Here is a 9,164-nt window from a genome sequence, read left to right on the forward strand (position 1 = left end):
CCTCTTTCACTTTTGTAAAATTCATGTCCATTAATTCAAAAATTGATTTTGTAGTAAACTTATCCTTGTGTGTAGCAAATGACCTCAAAACATGCATAACCAAGAATTAATCATTCATTTCGATCATATCTTCTGATCGGGGAGCCGGTTTTGGGAGTGTGATATACCGTTGGAAAGATTTTTCCAAGATGCTTTTGATGAACATGCTTAAGATATAATTTTCACTAAAGATTATGGGCAAAACATCTCTGAAAACCACACATAGTAAGAGCCCATTTTGATCCCTGGTGACAGGCTGCGAAGACTGGAACTAACAGGAGGTTTACCAAGAACTAGGAAGGGATATGACTACCTGTTCATGGTAGTTGACATTTTAAACAAGATGCGTGTTGTAATTCCCTATAAAAAGACCATTAGTGGTAAAGAAGCACAAACTTGTTCTTTGGATAGGTTTGGGCGCACTTTGGGATACCAAGGAGCATTGTTTTAGATAGGGACACAAGATTTATTGGTGCATTCTGAACTACATTGTGGGAGAAGATGAACACAAAGTTGAAGAGATCTAGAACATTATATCCACATATAGATGGGAAGATAGATGTATGCAATAAGACTTTGGTGCAGCTTCTGAGGGGATACAACTAGAAGCATCTGAAGACTTGGGATGAACATTTGGTATATATACATCATTCTTACAACAAAGCTATCCACACATTTGTATGAGTGGTTAGTCATGCCATCTAGACTATGCAATGCATCAAATACATTTATGAGATTAATGAATGGTGTATTGTTCCCTTTTATAGGTTCATTTGTTATTTTATATTTAGATGATATATTGGTACATAATGCTACCTTGGAGGAGCACATATCACTTTTGACATAGGTGCTGGAAAATATAAAGAAGTATGTGTTTGCACAACAGTATTTAGTGTATTTGGGGTATGTGATAGGTGGAGGAGAGCTGAAGATATATCCTGCCAAGATGGAGGTCATCATGAAATGGCTGATGCCTAGTAATGTTTCTAAGGTTAGGAGTTTTTTTGAGGCGACACAATACCTGAGGAAATTCATAGCCTTGTTTTCAGCAATATCAACACTGCTCCACGCCATGACAGTAAGTGGAAAGAGCTTCTAGTGGGGAAAGGGTCAACACAAGGCCTTTGAGGATCTAAATAAGAAGCTCATCCAAGCACCAGTTCTAGCATTATGAAACTTGCAACAACCTTTTGAAATGGAGACAAATTCGAGTGGGTGTGTTATGGGAGAAGTCTTGACACAGGGAGGAAGTCTTGTATGCTACCATTATGAAGTATTTCATGGGGCAATTCATAACTACCCTACCTACAATAAGGAGCTTTATACCTTGGTGCAAGCTATTAAGAAGTTGAAGCACCATTTGATGGGAATGGAGACAATAATTCACACAGATCACTAGCCGCTACAGTCGTGCATGCCCAGAGTAAGCTACAACATACCAAACATTACAAGTGGACATCATTTCTATAACAGTTTCATTTGGTGATCAAGGATAAGAAATATAGCATAAACACGCTAGATAACATGATTTCAAGGCCATCCACATCAAAGATCACCACTTTCAAAACTTTGATGCACATGGAGCCATTCACCCATGATGGTACAAAGAGGCATATCCAGAGGATGAGGACTTCAAGGAGGTGTTTCAACACTTGCAACGTCTGAGTCATGTGCACGATGGTGACAACACCGTTGACTACCATCTACAGGATGGGTTTCTCTACAAGCTGAATATGGTATGTGTTCCTAAAGGTGAGTGATTCCAACTAATTAGAGAGGCTCACACCTCCAAGGTTGTAGGGCACTTTGGTATAGGGAAGACTGTGGCCAACTTGTAGAGGTATGTGCAATATTGGCCCAAGATGCAAGAAAAAGTAGCTAGGTTCATAAGAGGATGCATGTTTTTTTGTATCAACATGCTTGGCAATAGGAAATAGGGTCTATACGATCCCTTACATGTACCCACTCATCCTTGGGAAATCATTTCCATAAACTTTGTGGGCGGTTTACCAACAACTAGGAAGGGACATAACTACCTATTCATGGTAGTTGACATGTTCAACAAGATACATATTCTAATTCCCTGTAAAAAGACCATTAGTGGGAAAGAAGCAACAAACTTGTTATTTGGATAGGTCTGGCTGCACTTTGGGATACCATGGAGCATCGTTTCAGACAAGGACACAAGATTTCTTAGTGCATTATTAACTACATTGTGAAGAAGATGAACACAAAGTTGAATAGATCTACACCATTATATCCATAGACAAATGGGCAAACAATTGTAGTCAATAAGACTTTGGTGTAGCTATTGAGGGGATACAAATAGAAGCATCTATAGGCCCGGGATGAAAATATGGTATATATAAATCACTCTTACAACAAATCCGTCAACACTTCTATAGGAAAGTCCCCATTTGAATTTTTTTTTGGAAATTTTCTGCCTTTAACTTTGGACATTGCATATGGGCAGCAAGGAGGAGTGAGGGAAGATATTATAGGAGACACCTTGAGGGTTGAAAAATTTATAGAGAATATCAGACAGATCCATATATAGGTATAAGAGACACTGCAAAAGTCAGAGGAGAAATATAAGTCCCATCATGATCAACATATAACAAAGAAATCGTTAAAGGTGGAAGACAAAGTATGGCTATAATTCAACAAGGAGAAGCTACGGGGGGTTGGCAAGAAAATAAAGGATCTGTAGTATGGTCCCTTCAAGATATAGGAAAAGGTGGGTGATAATTCCTATTGACTCATTTTACCACCATATATGCACATTTACTCAGTTGTGAATGTAGAGAATCTGAAACTATATGAGCCTTCCATGTTAGATTAGGAAGAGGAACAAGTCCTACCTTCTATGGAATATTTGGCACTAGATGCTCATGCAAAGTTTACAAAAGATACAATTTTGCAAAATAGGTCTAAAACTACAATACGGGGGTAGCATGACCCTTGGTAGATTGGGTTGAAAGGATAACTTCTAGACAAAGCTAAATGGTAAACTCGAGAGAGGGTGGAGAAACAATTTCCTCACCTCGTTCAATAGAAGCTTTTGGGGAACAAAAGCATCCAAAAATGGGGAGGTGTGTTTCAGGTTGGATCGTTTTTTTACTATCCATCTTGATGCTTTCAAAGTGGAAAAGGTGGAGGAATCAACTCACATGACCCTTTTTACCAACGGTACCCAATTTGGCAAATTGAGGTATTAAATCTTTCGAGATCATTTTGAGGCATCAAATGACATTTTTTGGGGGTGAAATTTTGTTGCTTGAAAGCAACACCTTTTTTTCTTATTGTACACATAAATACATTTGAAACAATGCAAGAATCATGTCAATTAGAGTTTGTGTGCGAAAGTTATGTCGCTTAGAAGTTAACCTTCCTGTTTTCAGTACCATAATTTGAGAGGAGGCCATGTCAGTCCCATAACTCAAGGAAAAGGGGCTAGCCATGTGATTATGAAGAAGAAGACTTTAGAAGAGTCTGTATAGTAACTCTGGTTAAGAGTTGAGGTAGTCAAACTAACCACTAGTAGGCTATCGATCTGTGTTATAACTAGAACACTAGGAGGAAAATGGGTTCCATTATTTCAAGTGAATTTATTCCATAGATGAGAAAAAATGGCCGAGAGGGGTAGGAGATAGAGCACACAAATAGGATTTGTGTAGTGTAGTAGCCCACAAGCCAAAGGCCATACTTCTTTGTGCTCACAAACATTTTCTATTAAGAGAAAGAGAACATAGTGGCCTTACCTTCCAACTGGGGTTTCTCCCCGAAAGGGTTTCCCAGGTCACATCTTGTTTCAAATGCGTGTGTGAGATTTTATTTCATTGTTCTCTATTTTATGCATAATTTTAATTCACATGCATAAGCTATTAACAAGAATTTATAGATATATAAATCTAAAGAGAACAAAATAACAATAGTGTAGATTTTATATTTTTAAGTATAATTTTATCATATCTTTTGTGACGAACTGTCCAGTGGAATATCCACGATAGTTTACAAATCATACAATTACACTAATTGTGATTCACATGATATTTTTTTTCAAAATCATTTAATATACTTGATTAAAAATAAATTTATTTTGACGCATGCACCTATTTATGAGATGTGTGTCCTACTTGGTGGTTGTGGTTCATGTCATTTCAATTTTATGACATTGCCAATTTTGATGTTATGAAATCATTTTTACACCGATAGGAGTTTCTCTACACGGCTGGGGTGGCATACATTGTTCACTCCAACCAATTGTAGGCCTTGATTTTCATCCTGCTTCGTCCAATTGAAATTTCCACGTGGGAAAACTAAATGACGATGAGTGGGAGATGATGTCAAAGGCATTGAGGCAAGCTTGTTTGGGGGTCCATAAGGCGAAGTCAACATCATCAAGGAGTTTGACACGGAGATCATTGTTGGCACTAGGGTGCTTGAAGCCCTAATAGAACCAATAGACCTCCATCAGATGCAGGATGGTGATCCTTGTTTGGGATTTTGGGTCAATACTGGGAGTTATTTTGGAACATTTCAGAACTAGAAAAATCACATGTTCAAATCTCATGATTAGAGCTAGAAGCAAGGATGAAAGCTTGTTTGAGACATGAGAACAAGGTGTTGCCTAATTTTCAATTCACTGTAGTGTCATCTACTACATAGAAGGGAACAAGCATTTCGATCTTCATTTGTGAGCTTTTGGAAAATTGAGGCCAAGCATTCATTTGATAAATATACAATGAGATCCTGCTCTTGATAGACACCAAAATGTTCGACCTCGTTATTCTCCATAAAAAGGTCCATTGGTGGAGGAGATAAAGAAGAGCTAGAATGACCCATCAAACCTAAGAAATCAATCAAAAAATATTTAATTAGCTTAAGAATAATTTTATGCGTTAAAAAACAGAATGAAGCAAACAAACTTGATATGAAATTGGGCTTGGCAAATTCTTAACCAGATAACAAAGGGAAAGTTGGATATTTTCGGCAAAAACTTGAATTCTAAGACTTGGGGTAATAGTTCCTAACAATCCAACAAATGGAAACCAATTTTTTTTGTATGGTGAATATCAAGGCCCAAATGTAAATTCCCGCATATTAGGAAAACATGTCCTTGCCATAACTAGGGAGGTCTTCACCAGCTAAAGGATTGGAATAGGAAAATTCTTGAATTTGAGGAATGGATGATTTTTCTAAGAAACACAACATATTCGAGGTGTCTCAAGAGAATATCTCCACCATTCAACAAGATAACTCCATTACTTGAGCTTTCAATGCAAAGATTATGAACAAGCCAATAAGGAAACCTGAATTTCAACCGCTTACGTATAACTCTCAATAAGGAAAAACTTAGTTCTCAGTAAAGGAAACCTCAAATTTTAGTCTCTTAGATATGAATTTTTTACAAAAAGCAATACATAAACCATGGATATGAGGTTCTAATAAAATGTTTATGTATTACCTAATGAAATATGCTTAGATTCCAACTTCTCGGGAAATTTTTATGACAACCCCACAAGGAAAACATTGATTCAATGTCCCAACAAAGGATTCAAGAAAGCCCAAACTAGTAAACAAAGGATCTGAGGATCCTGGTGAAGAATTCTACAGTACCCAGGAACTTCTTAACACATCTCTTTGAATTAAAATCCATAGGTATGAAGTTTGAGAAGAAGATTTTTGTAGTAGGGATAAATAAAAAAAAGCAATATAAATTCAAATCCTAATATTGTTCATTTGTAGGCATGTCGTGTGAGATTTGCTTGGATTTGGATTAAACTTTCCAACTAACTTAGTGGGTTAACAAGCATGCCACCATTCAAGCCCTTATCTCCACTATCATTGACTATTGCCTTGTGTTCATGGATTCCTCAACACATAACTCCAAAGAACACCATTTCAATGACCAGAGATTACACGAAAAATTGTATTCAATGCCCACTGATTTGCTCCTGCTTATTGAGAAAAACTTTGATTTTTCTATTGTTTGTTCTTTGGTAAAAAAACATATGCGAGAATATTCAATTTTCTTTTGCTCTGCCACGGGTCATGACTGTTTTTCTGCTCCATGCCATCGCTATTGTCATTAAATTAGAGATTGGTGATAGGGAGAACTAGCTTTGGTGTTATTCGATTTTGTGCACACAACGAGAAAAGAGCTTCGTGGGTCAAAGTGAATAATGGAAAAAGTAATTTCGACAATGTTGATATTCATAAAAATCAGAGAGTGAAAAATTAGAAGGGAGCAATTTTATCAAAATGATGATCAATAACTTTAGTGCTTTGATCTTTGGAGAATGTGTGGTGAAACCTAATTTAAATATGGGCCCATCTATTAATTACGCCCATCTAGATGATGTAAACAAAATTAACTATCTCTAGTATGGTAGTTTGTCTTGGCCGTGTGAATGGCACAATACCCACCCAGTTTTTCAATGCTTCTCCACTTCATAATGTATTTATTTATTTATGAAAACAATCTCACGAGATCTATTCTTGTTGAAGTTACTGGATTGCTTAGACTCCATAACCTAGATATCTTGGGTAATTTCCTTAGTGGGCATATTCCTCAAGACTTGACGAGGTGTAAACTGTTGCTAATATAGAACAATTTCTTCATAGGGTCGATTCCAGTTGGGCTTGGACCAAATCCTAGTAATCTAGTGAAGTTAAATGTTTATCATAATCTTCTGAATGGATCAATCCATGGGATCTTGGTAACATTTCTTCATTGTTGGACACTCTCAATCTTTCCTAGAACGAGTTTTCGGGCCCAATTACTCGAACTCTTGGTAAGTTGCCTTTAACTGCCAGTTTAAATTTACAGAACAATAATCTCAGTGGACTGATTCCACAAGATGTATCTCTTGCAAATCAAGGACCCACGACCTTTGTGAACGATTCAGGGATATGTGTGTTACCCTTAAAAAAACATTGGAAAAATCCCGTATCAACACCTCCTAATCTCAATTTTCCTTTACAAGGCCCTTCCTCAATGAGCCCTACTAATCAAGGGGTGACCCTTGCAGTAAGAAAAGGTCTTAAAACTGGTGTAATTGTTGCAATATCGTTGGGAAATGTTGTGGGCATTTCCATAATTGGCCTACTCTTTGTCTATTTGTATTGGAAAGCTAGGATATGCCAAGCCAAATGGTGCAGTTGTGAAGGAAAAGAGAAGTTGGTAGGAGGATGGATTCCTCAATGTTTATGTAACAACGCAGAGACTTTTGAAACAACCTCAGAGAAGGGAGACTAGGGAGAAAAAATTCCCATTAACAAGGGTTTCAACTTTAATTTAGATGCTCAAAGATTCTTCTTATGTCTTGGGGATAATGGATTTGGAATTGTGTACAAAGTGGTACTTGGAAATGGGATTCCAGTGGCAGTGAGGAGGTTGGGGGAGGGAGGTGCTCAATTTTTTGAGGATTTGAGGCCGAAGTTCAACCCATTGGATGGATTCAACATCACAACCGAATGGAAATTTGAGCATATTTTTTGATGTTGATGAGAAATTGTTGATATCTGACTTCATTCCAAATGGAAGCTTAGCAGTTGCATTGCATGGTAAATTTTCCTTTATAGATTCAGTTTTAAGTTTCTTTGATTTTATGGTGGATTTTTTCTCTTCACCTTGGTTGCTCAAAATACACTATTTGTAGGGTATAATATTGATAGTTTTAAGGTTGAGGATTTTAATGAGAAGGAAATTAAAAAATGGTTTTCAACATTGCTTATTGGATCTATTTGATTCATTATTTTATATCAATCATAGAGTGTGTGCTTGTGAAATGTTTTCTAGCCTACTTTGTTTGATAGTTCTGAGGTAGGAAGGCTTACTTCCATGTTAAAAAAAAACCAATTGTTATTGCAAACTTTCTCATACCACTTCAATTAATTAATTCATTATGACTTATATCAAATGCATGATTTTAAAAATTTTGTTTATAACTACCAATTTCAGCTTTAAAGCTAACTCTCTATTAAAATATATCATCTTTTTTATATGTTGTGGGAGATTCTAAATTGCAATGATTGGTAGAAAACAAGCTTGACAATTCCTACCAATTCCTGTAGGTAGATCAGGCCATGAAGCTACACCTCTCCCATGGGCGTCTAGGATAAAAGTTTCTAAGGGAAGCGCACGAGATCTGACCTATTTGCACGAGTGTAGTCCTCGTAAATATGTACATGGAGACATTAAGACCACAAATATTATATTGGATAACAATATGCAACCATATATCTTAGATTTTGACTTGGGTTGTCTCATTACAAATTGGAGGACTTCTTGGTGGAGGCCTTCCATTGGGAAAAACCCCAGTTGTTGCTCATGGAAGCTTGCTTCCAGGAAGATTTATAAGATTGATTGTAGAATGGCCAACTAATGGTGGAAGTTCACGTTCATTTGTCAATAATTTCCAGGCTCCAGAAACCTCTAATGCTAGCCACACTCTAACATAGAAATGGGATGTTTATTAATTCGTTGTTGTCCTTTTGGAAACACTTACAAGTCAATCTCCAACATTCCAACTTGCATCTTGTGACATGGACTTGGTCACCTGGGTTAGAAAAGAATTCAAAGAGGAACACTCACTATCACAAATTATGGATCCATCACTCTTGCAAGAAGTATATGCCAAGAAATAAGTACTTGTTGTAGTCCATATTTCTCTTGCATGTGTAGAAGCAGATCTTGATTTGCTACCTAGGATGAAGAATATATTTGATTCTCTTGACATAATTGGAGTTGCGTCACAAAATTGAAAAGGCCACCAAGCTATACAACTTTTTCATCTATTTACTATATTCTATGCCAGTTATTGGTCCCAACTTTTGGCTCATTATTTTGTTGAGAGTGATACCCAAGTGCAGATTCCAAGACATGCTACACATTCTCTCCATCTACTTTATTCTTGTAACTATAGGAAACAATATTCTGTTTCCTGTCAAGATTGTTCAATGTTAAATTGAGGGTGCACTTCAGTCCCCGTTTTTATTATCAACTATTGTAGAGCATCAACGCCCAAATTTCCACTTTAATGCATATGTTTCATAATTTCATTTCATCATGTATTAAAATTAGAATACATATTTTCCTTACTGTAACTAACATGATGGCA

General features: G+C 36.7%; 1 pseudogene; it reads left to right on the forward strand.

The window, feature by feature from the left end:
* Positions 1 to 6,427: 6,427 nt before the first annotated feature.
* LOC149192719 (receptor protein kinase-like protein ZAR1) lies at positions 6,428 to 8,808 on the forward strand (annotated as a pseudogene).
* Positions 8,809 to 9,164: the final 356 nt, after the last annotated feature.

Source organism: Pinus tabuliformis, chromosome 2_2 (genome assembly GCF_031772625.1).
Source record: "Pinus tabuliformis cultivar Carrire ecotype Pingquan chromosome 2_2, CPIR1, whole genome shotgun sequence".
Taxonomy (NCBI): domain Eukaryota; kingdom Viridiplantae; phylum Streptophyta; class Pinopsida; order Pinales; family Pinaceae; genus Pinus; species Pinus tabuliformis.